At 42.7% G+C, this 15,331-nt stretch overlaps 2 long non-coding RNA genes and 2 other non-coding genes across 6 annotated transcripts in view; 1 reads left to right on the top strand and 3 right to left on the bottom strand.

Moving 5' to 3' along the window:
* Window positions 1-15,331, top strand: part of LOC143105678 (uncharacterized) — a 34,840-nt gene that overhangs the window by 6,294 nt on the left and 13,215 nt on the right. The gene's annotated exons all lie outside the window — the stretch shown is intronic.
* trnaf-gaa (transfer RNA phenylalanine (anticodon GAA)) lies at window positions 1,643-1,715 on the bottom strand. Its single transcript has one exon. It is a non-coding gene; the product is annotated as a tRNA-Phe (tRNA).
* Window positions 11,754-12,144, bottom strand: LOC143105680 (uncharacterized). Its single transcript, XR_012983519.1, has 3 exons — window positions 12,112-12,144; window positions 11,940-11,987; window positions 11,754-11,836 (listed from the first exon to the last, which is right to left on the bottom strand). It is a non-coding gene; the product is annotated as an uncharacterized LOC143105680 (long non-coding RNA).
* Window positions 13,520-13,602, bottom strand: trnal-uaa (transfer RNA leucine (anticodon UAA)). The gene has a single exon. It is a non-coding gene; the product is annotated as a tRNA-Leu (tRNA).

The following is a 15,331-nucleotide window of genomic DNA, read 5'->3' as shown; positions in this document are numbered from 1 at the left end:
AATCGGTGCCTGAACGGCAGAAGTATTACACTGAACGTAGGTTGGTAGGCCTATTCCTGTAACGCAAAGCGTGCTGTCAAGCAAGCCATCAACCCCTTGTTGCTGAAGGACTCCTTCGCACGTTTACCGCAGTAGGATTCGGTGGTCACAAAGCATAGACGTCACAAATGGGTAAATGGATCGTCCAGCGACAGCAACCGTCATAGCAACGACGCCAACATTCTATGAGAAACATTTTAATGTGAGATCGAAACGTGATTATTACATCATCCGGAACTTTTTCGCAAGCCGGAACAAATTGTTCATGACAGGTCCTCCCCCAGAATTTTTTTCATTTGTTTGATGTGATTTCCTGTATTCTGGTGCATTTTGGTAGCTTAGAAATCTAGACACACCCTAGCGGCAGCAAATTACATTTGCTTCCAGGGCTAGTCTAGCAACTCTCCGTTGGCTTGTGAGCTCGAAAAATTAAACTTCTATCAGGCCAATCAAATCGTCTATAGAGTCGTTAGGGGGGCATAACATAATGATTGATGGCAGAGTTGCAACGGTTTGGCTTGAATTCCCTGCTACTTGAAAACAAAGAAGATGGATATTGCTGTTGGCCAACAGTGTGACGTGAGTTAAGCTTGTTTTGAGAAGGCAAAAGTTTGAACTAGCCAACTAGCTCCGCTGGTGGGAAAACGCATGGAATTTGAAAGACAACCGATTATCCCGCCCCTCGGACTGAGCACTGCGAACGGTGAGTGCCCAGACTCTACATTTTAATGTGGGTCTGGCTCGTCAGGCTAGCATTTTGGGGATGGCCAATACTAAATTCAATCAGATTTATAGCCTACATCCTGATGTGTTGATATTGAGGCAATGATTCCATGCAAAGGCTTGGGCTTCAGGGCCCCCTGACACCTTGGGCCCCTGGGTCTGGGCCCGGAAGGCCCGTGCAGTAATCCAACCCTGGGACCAGGGTCCCAGAGTTAAATGCATATTGTCTATGTCTTAAGACCCCGGCCATAATTTGAGGATTTACAGTATCTAAGTAGACAAACTGGCTTCAGATATCCAACAGAGTGAATAGAGATTGTGCAGTCTTAGCTGTGGTTAGTGACGTGATGCTGTTAATGGGGAGTTTTATATAGCCTAGCGTAAACCTATAGGTTATTATTTATTTAGCGTACCAGTAGTCCTTATCCTGAACTATCTGTCAAAAATAAGCCCCGCCCCCTGAAACGTCATAAATCACGTGTTAGCCACGCCTCTTTTTTATGCAAATTAGCCATGTGGTTTTCGCCACGTGTTGTTTGTTATTGTTATTGTTTTGTGAGTCATGTGGCAGTCATGTGACTGGTGTCATACCCCTGGGCGGCCATATTGGATGTAAAGTCATGTGACAGTCATGTGTCTGGTGTCAAACAATGCCACGCCCCCCTTGGCATCCATATTGGATGTAGTGTCATGTGACAGTCATGTGACTGATGTCAAACCCCTGGGGGCCATATTGGCCCCCAAACCCCCATGTGTGTTTTGTGGATAATGGGTGGATCAGATAAACTTTGTAATAGTTGTATTATGTTTTGTGGTAAATGGGTATAAATACAAAAAAAAAAAAAACAAAGAAAAAAAAAAAAAAAAAAGAAAATGGTGTTGCCGGAACCCGGATTCGAACCAGGGGCCTCTAGATCTTCAATCTAACGCTCTCCCAACTGAGCTATTTCGGCTGACGGGCTTCAATGGTATGCAATGTAATATAACCCTTATAAGCGAATTCATGGTGGTCGTAGGTGACCGGGATGTATGTCTATGACCCCCCCTCTACTTTGTAGGGGTGGTGTTTTGTCCGGGCTTGTCACTGAGTGTAATGTTTGTGAACCCATTCATGCGGGGGGTCGGCCTACTACCTACGTACACTAGTGTTGATAACATTGTAAATGAGCTGTTTATGAGTAGTGACGTCTGTATGCAGACAGCTGGCTATCTATAAACCCTTTTGTAGTGGGTGTGTTTTGCCCCGGCCTGTCTCTAGGATTGAGATTATAAAAGCTGTGTGCGATGTATAGCTATCATTGCTAGCAGTGGTTTTGAACAGAACTTACCATGGCAGACATGATTGAATCGGGAAAATCAAAGAGACGGATTACGCTCACGCCTGTTAGCGCCAAGCTATCGAATCCTGAAATGACTTATGCACCGCAGAGGAGGAGACCTGAAACTTTTGTTAATTTTCTGAGTAAACCTAATGATGGCGTGGAATACCAATGGTTGCTGAATGATGGTCGCATAGGAGGCTATGTTTTTGACAAGGAAGATCGATCGCAGTGTGAAGCTATACGCTTTGGCATCTCCGGAGTTGGTGTTTTCAGACGATATGTCACACATTTCATTTTGTGATGCCGATTGGGTGATGTTTAGGGACTCTTGGATGGATATTGTACAGCCTACTATGGACAGTCGGTACACAACAACCTGGAATAGTCCAGCCTATGTCAAGTCTTACCATGTGTGTGCTGACTGCCAGCAGGATCTCATTCGCCTGTCTAGCGGCGCATTCAGAAGACCCTCATACTATAATGAAGAAGAATTGCGTGAATGCGTATATACACCTAAAGTGGAGTATCTTTGGAGAGACCGACATGTTCTAAGTGATGTTTTCAGAAAGGTTGATAGATTGTTCAAATGGAGTGCAGATCAGAAATTCATGCCATCCTTGAGGTCGCCTTCTATGACTCGCAGCATGTGACCCTGTGACACTTTTCACCAGATCAAACACATGAGTACCTGGAATAGTTGTGCCATTAAAAACAAAAGACCCAGAATCGTCCCATGATGCTATGCCTTGAGAGTTGTACATTTTTGCTAATATATACTCTGCATTCCTTTTGCTTCTCGGGGGTACATTTTTTAAAACCTCAGAGACTACCTGATTGTTCTCAAAAGTGGGGGGTGTATGCTGTACAGCTAAACTTTGCGGCACATCATCGGGTGACGACTGCTGTGGTAAACTCAGTGTCAGTGTGTTCGTCTCAAGGTTCCCCTGTTTAACCAGGGCCAAATATCTCTGTAATAATGACGTATAATGTTGGACCTTCTCATGAGGGGTCATATATGTTTTACCCAAAACATCTTTCATAGCTAGTTCCAACTCGTTTTCAACAGACTGGCGCAGCGGGGTAGGAGCGACATCATTTTTTAAACGGTCCAGTTGTCTTCGCGGTACCAGATACATTTTCTCAGCATACTCCATTATTTCTAACTATGTCTTGATGTAAACAGGCTGGTTATGAACGGTAGAGCAACACTCAAGAGGGGTAGCAGAAATCCGCCTTTCTGGTTAATAGTGAGCCTCTTTTTGCGTATGCCAATTTTCTTGTCAGCCAACAACTTTATCAAAATCTTATTTTTACGTAGTTTTCTATATTGTATGGTTGTTAAGGGTATAGTCCCCCTAAGTATATTCAGTGTCACCTCACAGAGAGCTAAGATTAACTCATCTGACGCAGAATGTAAAATGATACGTCTCTGGGGCGGTTTAGCTTTAAGTAAACGTTTTAAAAGAGGTAAATTTCTACCGATTCTCTCAGACATTTCGGTGTCTCAGTTTGTTTTCTTTGGCACGTAGACAGCCTGATGCTCCAAAAGCAAATCTGTTCTGAGACGGTACAAATCTGGGGTTTTTGGTTTATAGTCAATCAACAGATATCCGTAGGGTTTCTCAGTGGCATTTTTAAAAGATTCAAGAAAGAATTTTGTGTTACCGGGGTACATCTGTCTCGCTAATACACTGATTTGGTTGTTATCTCTAGGGTTTTTGAAAACAATTAGATAATTAGTGTTCAAACTGATTGTTCTGCTAGATTTCCCCTGAAAGAACAGATTCTGAACCATGTAAATGGCACTAAGATTACGGTGATGTACATACTGTGTGAACACCTTCTCTATTTCTGTATTATTGCTGGCATCTTTCATTACATCATCAATAATTAGCAGGTTAGTTTTTGATATGGGTAATAACTCATCATCATCTAGAGCGTTAGGTATTCCTTGAATAAATTTGACATCTCTCAGCTTTAACAATTCGTCATAAAGTGGCTGCCAACAATCATAAATATACACTATATTTTCAATTGCATCACTAATAAGGGTGTCGATATTGGCTATCAACTGTTTTACAAAAAATGTCTTGCCAGAATTAGAAGGCCCGCTTATCACACAAGAAAATGGATGCTGTAGTCTGAAATCGTATACAGGGGCCTCTTTTAAGCCGGTGTTATATTTATCCATGATAGACATATACCCCATTAGTATCCGTATGGCCTAGTTGTGTAGTCGGGTAGTAGCACCCTCTTGTTGTAAACAACCCTGAACCTCTTCTCACCAGTTTTGTTTTTTAGAATGAGATGTTTCTTGTTACGCACAATGTTATCAGTTCGAGCCCGTATGTGTCGTGTGCTATTTCTGTCAGTCACATAATGATCAACAAGGTCAATGAGGGTGTCCAATCTGATCAGTTTTGAATTCTCTGCATTAAGCGTGACGCCCTTCGCCTTCATACAGGTTTTACCATGGGCTGTGCGATAGCCATAAGTCTTCGGTCCGGCTGAGCAGAATTCTGTGATGTAGTCACCATCATCCAACTCATTTGTGAGATCCCCTAAATAGGGCCCCAGCGGCGGCTCCCAATCGCCATCCTTTGAGACATAAACAGCGCTATCAGTATCTGTGTACAATAAGCGGTCACCCAATTTGTCCATAAGCTCGTACAATTTAAGGCGAGCATGAGCGGTGGTGAATGCACCCACAAACACATTAATGTTTGAGGTCTGTACACAACTCCCCTCAACATGTCGCCATTGGACTAGGGCCACATCATCAGACACAAATGAAAAGTGTGTGACATCATATTCACAACCAAAAATGTATCGGGCAAACTGCTCTGGGTCTTTCACCATTTCGGTGGTGGGCAAATTCTCTCTCATAGAGAAGCGTCCCCAGAGACTCTTGAGCAGCAACTTGTTTATTTGCCTTACGGCAGGGTTCAAACTAGGGGTGTAACGGTACACAGAAGTCACGGTTCGGTTCATACCTCGGTTCGGACATCACGGTTCGGTACGAGTTCGGTACAATGGAGGGAAAAGCAAAACAAAAATGCAGAAAGCATTTTTTTTTGTACATGTCTCAGGCTGTACCACCTAGTGTCATACAGTCTCTTCCCTGAGCTATCTGCAACAGCCTGAAGTGTGTAAGATGTAGGCTAAACAGTACAATAAGTGCCCAGACTCAATCTGTAACTTGTAAACAAAATAAGACAATCAGCTATAAAACTGAAAATAGGCCTACAGCATCTCTTATTTCTGAAAGTGCAAATTACATAGAAAATGATTTTTAAAAATCCACTTAAGCAAGACCTTCAACATCTGTGTTTAGTTGTATATGGAAGGGTCTACAATTTGCCTCAATATTTTTCATTGTGTGTAAAGTAATAATCTAGCCTACTAACTGTGAAAATATCACACTATTTTGCCTTTTTTTTAAAAACGAAATTGCTCCTTTCATTTCATAAACAGACTACAACTAGAAGTCACGTGACTTTGCCCTTTGACGTTAACTCACCGTAGCATGGTTTGTTTATTAGCCTGGTTAGCGTTGTCACTTTATTTTACTGTCTATGCACTTAACACTACCAGCTCCTCATGTGAGAAGTTACAAGTTACCCCAACATAAAGGTAATTACCACCCGATTTACATAGCTTTCTGTCATTACGAAATCATTTAATTTAAGCCATAGGTTTTGGCCCTATTTGTATGTGTATCCAAAGGCTGCTGAAGCGCACGGGAAGTTTCTTTCCCCTCGTTTCAGTGATTGGTAGCCTACATCATCTGGGTGATGGCTTCGAATATGTGTAGCATTTTTTCCACTCACATACCCAATGCTGAACAACGCCGACACACAATTTCATCTTATCCACCACTCTTTCGCCTGTACTAACGTTACTGTAACTGAAGTTCTCAAACTTGCGATCTTAAAGAGACCAGCGGATCCTCTAACTCTTGTAGGTCTAACCTTAGTGCTGCCAGAGCCCGTCTACGGAGAGCCTTGCCACTCCGTATTAAGTCCCATTGTACCGAATTTTGGTTGCAGTTCCACCATATTTCCACTGGGGGCGATCGCCATGAGTGCAGAATGAATGGGAGTCAATGGAGCTAGACGGCTAAATTTGTCTCTTTCACCTGATTGTCGTTGACAAATCTCAGATTTGATTGTAGTTTGTATAACTTCAACATGGGTTATAGGTCAAAAGTTGAATGAACGAGTACTTATGTCCTTTTGATTTCTTACAGTTTGGGTCGTTGTTGCCCATAACACGCTAGCATTGTGCTAATGAGTGACGTCATTGACACGTTTGAAAGGCTTTTTAGAACAATTAAGTGACTTTAAAAAATATAACACTCCACCAAGTGTATTTTCTTTGCCTCCCCTTTCGAATACAATATTCAAATTACTTGAAAAAAAATTATATCCCGAGAAAAGTGGATTTTGAGGGGTACAGCTCCATAGACCTCCATGCATTCTGCACTCGTGGACGAGCGCCCTCATGTGGAACCACAGAAGGAACTGCAACCAGTTCAGAAACCGGAAGTTTTCCGAGAGTGGCAGTTCTCCCCTTATTAGACATTCTCTGGTGCTGCTAATGACTGACGGACTCGACCGACGACCTGACAAAAAAAAACATAGGCGCCAATCAGAGCTTCAGAGCTAAGGCGAGGCTACAGATTAGCGTTAGGTGTCGCTAAAGAACTCCCGTAACTCTCGCTACTTAACAGTAATTGCGCATGACATTAATTAATCCGCACACGAGTTTTATGTATTTTTATACCGTGTATTCTCCGTGTAAATTCATGCACCGAACCGTGACGCCCGTACCGTTTCGGTTCAATACGAATACATGAACCGTTACACCCCTAGTTCAAACAGATCTTATCAGGATCCAGCCTAATCCCCTCCTTCTCATAATAGTCCTCGATGTAGGCCTCTTTAGCCTCATCAGTCACTGCATGGGCAGGGTAGCCGCTAGCCTCCTGCTTGTATTGGAGAAATGTCTTCACATAGTCTGAAAACAATGTGTCAGATCTCTGAGAAAAATGCCAGACCTCATCAACCTTGGTAACAATGTAGCCCTTTTCAATAGCCTTCATCAGCTCAAGACTAACCCAACACCCCGAAATGGAGCGCTCATCATCACTGTGCTCACAGGGGCTGGTCTGATTCTCTTCTACAGCACAAGTCCTGCAGAGGGGGAACATCAATTTGCCATTGCAGCGGTATGGCAGCACAGGGTGTAGTAAGCCCCTAGGTGGAGAGACTGTAGCTTTGATCAACCCGTAATAATTTTCAAGTGGCTGAAAATCTCCCACTATGATCTGGGGGTTGTGGATGGGGTACTCACACTTGCTCTGACATGCCGGGTATAGGGATGTGAAATCAACGTAGTGAATTTTCTCACCCTCACCAGCTTTGCGGTAAAGATTGTAGGCATCTGTTCTTCCACCGTTAAGAGAATCACGAGGATTTAAACGATCAGGGTGTATGTATGTGGCCATGAATCTCTTAACATCAGGGTCACTCTGCTTAGCCTGGTTCCACTCGCATTCCCACATCACTTCGACCCTAAACCCTTTGGTCTTGGTAAGGTATGTCACCTTATCATCAAAATGACTCCTCACATCACCGTAAGGGATATTTAACAGGGGGTGTATATGGTCTGGATTGTAGCGGCAATCATGGCCGTGATGAAAACAGCCATTAAATTCGAGTGCATATTTGACACCATCTTTTTCATAATAGCCGTCGAGGTAGTACTGACCTACTTGCACCTCGCCACCTTTCAAAGCATGTTGTACAACCAGATCTCTACTATCATTCACATATTCCAACCATTGGATAGAGGAGTTGGAGTATGCCTTATGTTGGTTAACATAGGCATTGTTGTGTGTGAGTGCTATTGTGTCTCTTTGCAGGAAGCGCGCCTTGTAGACGGCCATGCAGCAGGATGCTAATGTAGTCTGAGTGAAGGGGTCTACACCAGTACAGCCCATGAACGCCTCTCGGTATTTCATGCACGCGTCCCTCAGTAGCACAACATCGTGAGCCCCATAAGATCGTAACTCCTTCTGAAAATCAAATACGCCTTTGGATGCTTCGCTATACCATGTGTCAAAGTCAGCTCTGTCTTTATTGGACATGGTGTCGTACCCATAGTACTCACGGTCTGGATAGGGGCCCCTGTAGCAGTTGTTCACTGCTGTGTTAAATTTGTGTGGGAAGTACCCTTTATCACCGGTTTTCAGATTTAAGGCCGCAGTTGTCTTAGCCAAACGCATGGGGATGAACGAATAGCTGTCAATGAACCGCTGTTTAAAGATCTCATCATACATGAAAATCAATCTGCATCCAGTCATGATTATTTTGGGTGTAACCCCTAGCTTGGTGAAATGCTCCAGTATAATGATATTATCAAACCCTGATGCATTGTGGGCCATCCATGTGTAGCCCTTATTTGTAGACCGTCTGAAGTGTCTCAACATCATAAACACACAACTACTACCCTCTGCCTCAAAAGACTGCCCATTGAAAGTCATGGCTGCAGCAAAATTAGCCTGGTGTTTACCATTTTCAAATCGTGTTTCTAAATCGAAAAAGATATACTTGGGCTCTGTCTCTTCCGGCTTGAAGGGTTGAATGAAACAGCCATGGCTATCACCAGGTACCAATTCGGCTTTACAGTGAGGACAACGCATGGCTGAGCATCTGTGGGGTTTTTTCTTATTCATGCTAACATGATATCGTCTGTTACACTTATTGCAGTACTTAGTGACTTCACATGGGGCCACCGTTCTACCTATAACCCCAGTGGGCGCGGGTTGTTTGTGTCTGGAATGGCAATAAGGTGATTTGCAGTACCGCATACAATCACGGCAGTATACTGATGGACCTTTATTTTTGTGGCAATTCACATCGTTGCATACATCACAGCTGTATTTACATGCGTGATCGATCACGTATATTACTGTAGCCACGGTAGCAAAAACCACAAAAGTGACCTTCCCCCAGGAATGTATTGGGGCGCAAAATCCGGTGGTAATGATTGTCATGGAGGTACAGATAAACAGTTTTCTTAGGGTTGGGTGTCACCCTAGTCTGATACGTCAGCAGCTCATGTATGGGGGTTCGGTAAAAGACCACGATTTTAACATCGTACATTTCCTCAAACACGGCCACATCAGCAAAGCCTATTTGCTGCTGGGGTGTAAACCCCGCATGCTCATGCATGTCAGCCCCCAGCTCCAATAATCTATCGGCTGTGGCATCGGGGTTCAAAAAATGAGCCAGACAAATAGCTAAACAGGCATTGTTTGAGTAGTCATTAACAGGTGTGAACAGACACATTTTTTTCTTCCTGATGACCTCATCATGAGCCAAATCCTTGAGTTTTCTATAAGCACCACCATTTCCACTACGCACTATAGAGACGAAGAGATCCAGACTCTGATCGGCCAAGAGCATCGTGTTACTCTGTAACACTTTCTCAATAGCTTCAATCAACCTGTCCAAAGCATAACCATCTTCATTTGTCAATTTAGCCTGTACATCGGTAGTAAGACTTTCACCCCTTAACACAATGTTGATAACTGCATTTTCCCCACCTAATCTCCTTGAGATATCCACAATATCATTCAAGGTAGCGTAACAGTGTTCTATGTATGAAGCCATGTCAGTATCACGCAATCCCCTAAAATTTAACGGCCTACTTAGTTCCATACTGTTGAAACGGGGCCTGGCTATAACTCTGTAATCACCAACAACACCTCCTTCATTCGCTAAGCGTTCTATGGCATCACGGTCTAAATTGTAATCATGGGCCACGTCATGTCCAACATTGTCGCCTCCACAGGGCTGTACAACAGAACTGCCAGGAGTCACATCCACACACGCCGTGGGTTCGTCTTGTAAAATAGCTGTAGGAGCCCTATCATGCACATCACCACCAGTGCCTGATTGCACCCCACCAGGTAACACATCCATGCTTACTGTAGGAGCCCTGTCATGCATATCACCACCAGTGCCTGTTTGCACCCCAGAACCTCCAGCTAACACATCCATGCTTACTGAGGGCTCACCTCGTGCGCTAACTGAACAGGGCGGCACATATGTATCGTTAGCTGCATGCATGTTAGGATTGTCAATGTTAATAGGGTCATGAATTGGCCTCTGACTAGTGATCGGGTTCAGCGATGGCTCATCAGCTGGTGTATCTGATGGGTGTGGCCCATGTGTAACATTATTTGTCTGAATGTAAGGATGGTCGATGTTAATAGTGTCATGTATTGGTCTCTGACTAATGGTTGGCTGTGGGGTGTTGGAATCTATGCATCTCCTGCGATGTGTTTCCAAATTCTGCTTCATGCGCTTGATAATAGGATTGTCCCGGTCAATGTTTTGTACGAATCTAGCAGCTAGGCTTTCAAGCTGAGCAACCATTGTTTGCAGAGTGTTAACACAGTCAGGGTAGCCATCTCTTGTACGTTTATCAGGCGGCTCATTGTCGTCACCCCCTCTGTTCGGTTCATCATCTCTAGCGCGTTTATGTGGGGGCGTCATTGCTACTCTGTGATTACTCAGCAAATTATTCAAGACTTTTTAAAACTAAATTACGCATATATAGCCTACCACACATGCCCAATCATAACTAGTAGAAAAATAATTAGAAAATAAAAAACAGAAATAGAAAAAAAGAAACCTATAGGTTACAAATCAAAAACAAATAAGGCCTTAGACAATCTATCATAATAGGGTTTTAACAAAGTCTAGATCAACATAAAAGGGTCATCCCTGCTCTGTATACCATCCATAACAACTGCGAAATTCTTCGCATGATTCTTAGTGGCTACGTGATTATCTCTGCAGACCTCATGCAGAATTTTCACAGCACCAACAACCAGATCTAGCGCACTGCCGCATGGATCTACTACCCCGGCGGCTCTATGAGTCATGGGTGTATTTAAACGTTCACCACATTTTGGCTTAGCATCATCTAGCATCAACACAACCGTATCCAAGGCTGATTCTGCATCTGTGTACTTATAGCGACCTGAGTTTACATCACACACGGCATTACTTACAGAGGGAACAGCCTCCCCCAAGTCATCAAAGCCCGTTAAAACTGACCTTTTATGAACTTCACAGGATTCGTTGGCTTCCACAGCGTTTAGTATATCCCAGTCAGATATGTCATCAAAATCCGCTCCATTAATATCCCATGCTTCAAGTTGCGTATCAGTCCATAAATCCGCGCAGTTGATATCCACTGATTGAGTCTTAACAATAGGTCGATAGTCCTTTGAAAAAGTAACCCCGATAGATGCGTCTCCAAGGCCTATCGCGTAATCCGTTGTAGTCAGATCTGTAAATGATAGCGAACGCATTACTAGGGGGCGCTTAGCACATGGTTCATTTGATCATAAACAGATATTGGTGTATTTCAACTTACCAATCGTTTCTTGAACGCTAACATATAACCGCTTAGCAGAGCCCTCAGTTTCGGTTAGATCTTCTTCAACATCGCTATGACGACGCTTCTCAGTTGTTTTGTGATAGATACGGACGTCGGATGATACCCCAGCTGTAGTGTCTGCAGACCCCGTGTGGGTAGGCCTACTCGTCGCGTCCTCTCCCACTTCAGACACGCCAATCGGTATGTCCATTCGTGTTCGCCAAGCAGAATAGACTCTGTTGTGTCGGAGACTCTGATGACCTGATTATCATCAGATAGAACCGGTGGCGCTGCTATGAAATAGAATGGATATTGAATGTGTAAATATAAAGAGAAACACTTTTAGAGACACTTTTCAGACAGGATATCAAGCAGTAAACCCCGGGGAAACCATACCTTCTGAAGCACAATCACTCTCCGCCTTGTCAAGTATATCACCATGCACTGAAAATGTAGAAACAAACAGAATACATTGTTAACAAATAGCCCGCTAATAAAAAGAATAGGAAACAGGAAAAAACAAATACAAATCTCCACACTAGGTAATATTTAGCTTGGGGACACTTACAAAGTAGGCTTAGATGTCCGGGTCTAGCATCAGATGCTATGGGATCACCAGATGTATTCAATGAACCACCGAGGATTGACAAACTGTTAAAAACAAAAACAAATACAAATATGTGTTAATGGCAATTAAGGTATTTCATGTATAGTATAGACAACCATTGACCGTAAGGGTAAATAGATCTTAATACAAATACATACTCACAGGTACTGAGGTCCATGCTGCACGGCTATCTTCTGACCACAGACAAGTCAATGATGAAGACTGATGAATTCCTGGCAGAATGTTCTAACTGGGCTTTTTAAACCTTAGGGGCTGACCATTCAAAATGTAGGCTGGTAATATGTCATAACATTAGTTTGTAGGTTTGGCCCCCCAGGCCTTCAATTGGTCAACAGAACATTGACCACGACCCTCATCACCCCGCCTACTGTAGGCCATAGGTCTTATTACAAATGCAGATCCAGACAGTCGCCACCCCCTGCCAATACGTTTTAATTGTTTGATCCTAACCCCCATACACTAACTGCTTACATCCCCTCATGCATAGTAGTTAGCAATATAAGACAGCAAGTCCCCGGTACCCCCCCATCACCCGTTTAATTGTTTGATCCTCAGACCCATACACTAACTGCTTACATCCCCTCATGCATAGTAGTTAGCAATATCAGACAGCAAGTCTCCGGTACAGGCCATCATCCCGTTTAATTGTTTGATCCTAACCCCCCATACACTAACTGTTTACATCCCCCTATGCAGAGTAGTTAGCAACATCATGGCAGTCATATGGCTACCTAGCACACCAAAAACACATTATTATAATGACCCTACGTGCATGCATACAGTTGTCACTAGCCATATACAGTTCTCACAGAGACATATGTGTATGTAATCAGTTAAACAGGACGACAGCGTCTAGCCCTCTATATGGTGCATACATGAAAGGGTCTTCAAACAATAAACTCAGAGACATGTCCGGACCCAACACCTCCTCTACAAAGCGTGGGGGAATCATAGACTCACAATACAAGTATACATAATTAACCATTGTGATTGTAGTCAGTTAAACAGCACGCCTGAGACTAGCCAACTGTTTGATAAGACACATGAAAGGGACTTCAAACAATAAACTCAGAGACATGTCAGGGCCCAACACCTCCTCCAGGCATAGACACAACCCCTCCTCCAGACATAGACCCATTTGGTCACACACACGACCCCTCATGATTCTAGTTTTAAAAATTATAGTACATGGGATTTGGCTGACATCTTTTAAACCAAAGCGTCTAACGAAATGGTATCCAATTTAAACTTTTTTTAAAATTATTTTTTAATCCATATCTCTCAACATCTCTAGGTCTTATCAATAAATAAAAGTATGCTTCATACTACACTCAGCCATTAATATAGTTGCTAGGAGTGGGGGTCGAACCCACGAGGACATATGTCCATTGGATCTTAAGTCCAACGCCTTAACCACTTGGCCATCCTAACAGCACACTTTGTATTTATACCCATTTACCACAAAACATAATACAACTATTACAAAGTTTATCTGATCCACCCATTATCCACAAAACACACATGGGGGTTTGGGGGCCAATATGGCCCCCAGGGGTTTGACATCAGTCACATGACTGTCACATGACACTACATCCAATATGGATGCCAAGGGGGGCGTGGCATTGTTTGACACCAGACACATGACTGTCACATGAATTTACATCCAATATGGCCGCCCAGGGGTATGACACCAGTCACATGACTGCCACATGACTCACAAAACAATAACAATAACAAACAACACGTGGCGAAAACCACATGGCTAATTTGCATAAAAAAGAGGCGTGGCTAACACGTGATTTATGACGTTTCAGGGGGCGGGGCTTATTTTTGACAGATAGTTCAGGATAAGGACTACTCGTACCTATAAGGCTTTTTACCTTATCAAAAGTGAGGGGGATGACTGATCTCTTCAACACTGCGGGGGATTTGGTGCTTTTCACTGTGTGTGTGACAAAAAAGGAATGGGAGAATGCGTGTAAAAAAAAAAAAGTGGGTGGGTGTTTTGTAAGAATTTAAGAAATGTTTGTATATTTTAACTTTTAAATGAATTAATCAGGTACACTTTCAAAATAAATTCAGAGGTCAGACTTGCTTATTTTTATGGAAATATTTGTGCTGTAGCCTAAGCTATTTTGCACCTCAGAATTATAACCATGCACACAGGTGGAATAGTTATGGTGATATTGCAATAAGTTCACAACCACAAAAACATAATGCTACATTTCACAGTTCAGAAATGTTCAAAAATGTGTGTACATTTCAGCACTCCATGAAATTATGCAGAAGTGGTCACCTGTGTTATTCAGCTAGTTTATTTAAGATAATATATTGGTCATTGTAATGGCCATAGCCTATAGCCTACATGCTATTCCTTTTTCAGGATGTACCCATATCTGCATGATGTGAATGTTTGCATATGGCTTATGTCAGGCTTTATATCAATATTTGTGTCTCGTTATTTGATTTTCTTCATATTTTTGCATTAATGTCACTAGGAAGCATGCCAATATAAATATATTAATTTATCTGTAATGGGATTGGCTGGAACCTGACAATATAAGAACCATGATAGTGGGATAATCTATGGCTGAGCAATTTACAAAAATGTATGTAGGCCTACTGACAAATAGTTTACATTAGAATACATTATAATTTCGCCCCAATGAGGCTATGTAGAAATGTGCTGCAATTTCAAAACCGGATTACTCAGGAACCACTTATTGCACAGAGGCATGCTTTATATCCTCGTATTCGGTACGGTTTGCTGTTTATTGTGATATTGGGTTTGCCACGTGTTGCTTGAAGGGTTAGTGAAATATTAAACCGAGAGTAATAGGTGTGCACTGTGTGCAAAATGCAAATATGATTAGCAGTGTTGGGAGTAATGCGTTACAAAAGTAATGTAATTACTGTAATATATTGCTGTTTGCGGTAACGCGGTAATGTAAGGCATTACAAAAAAAAATTTGGGTAATATTTACTCGGTACAAACTTCAGTAACGCGTGTTACAATGCAGTTTAACCCAAAATTAGGTGCTTGTTTTGTTTTGATACATATTCGCAAACACCACGCGAGAACAACAGAGGAGAAAAAATCCGCGCAAAATAGTAGAACGTTATCTCCTTATACTGGTTGAATATGACTGTGGCTGCAGCA

Source organism: Alosa pseudoharengus, unplaced genomic scaffold, assembly GCF_046254945.1.
Source record: "Alosa pseudoharengus isolate Yale_2024_CS ecotype anadromous, Long Island Sound unplaced genomic scaffold, YU_APseudo_1.1 YU_APseudo_1.1_scf_6, whole genome shotgun sequence".
NCBI classification, from domain to species: Eukaryota; Metazoa; Chordata; class Actinopteri; order Clupeiformes; family Clupeidae; genus Alosa; species Alosa pseudoharengus.
Note: the sequence above shows the minus strand (reverse complement) of the source record. Positions and strands in the feature narration are given on the sequence as shown.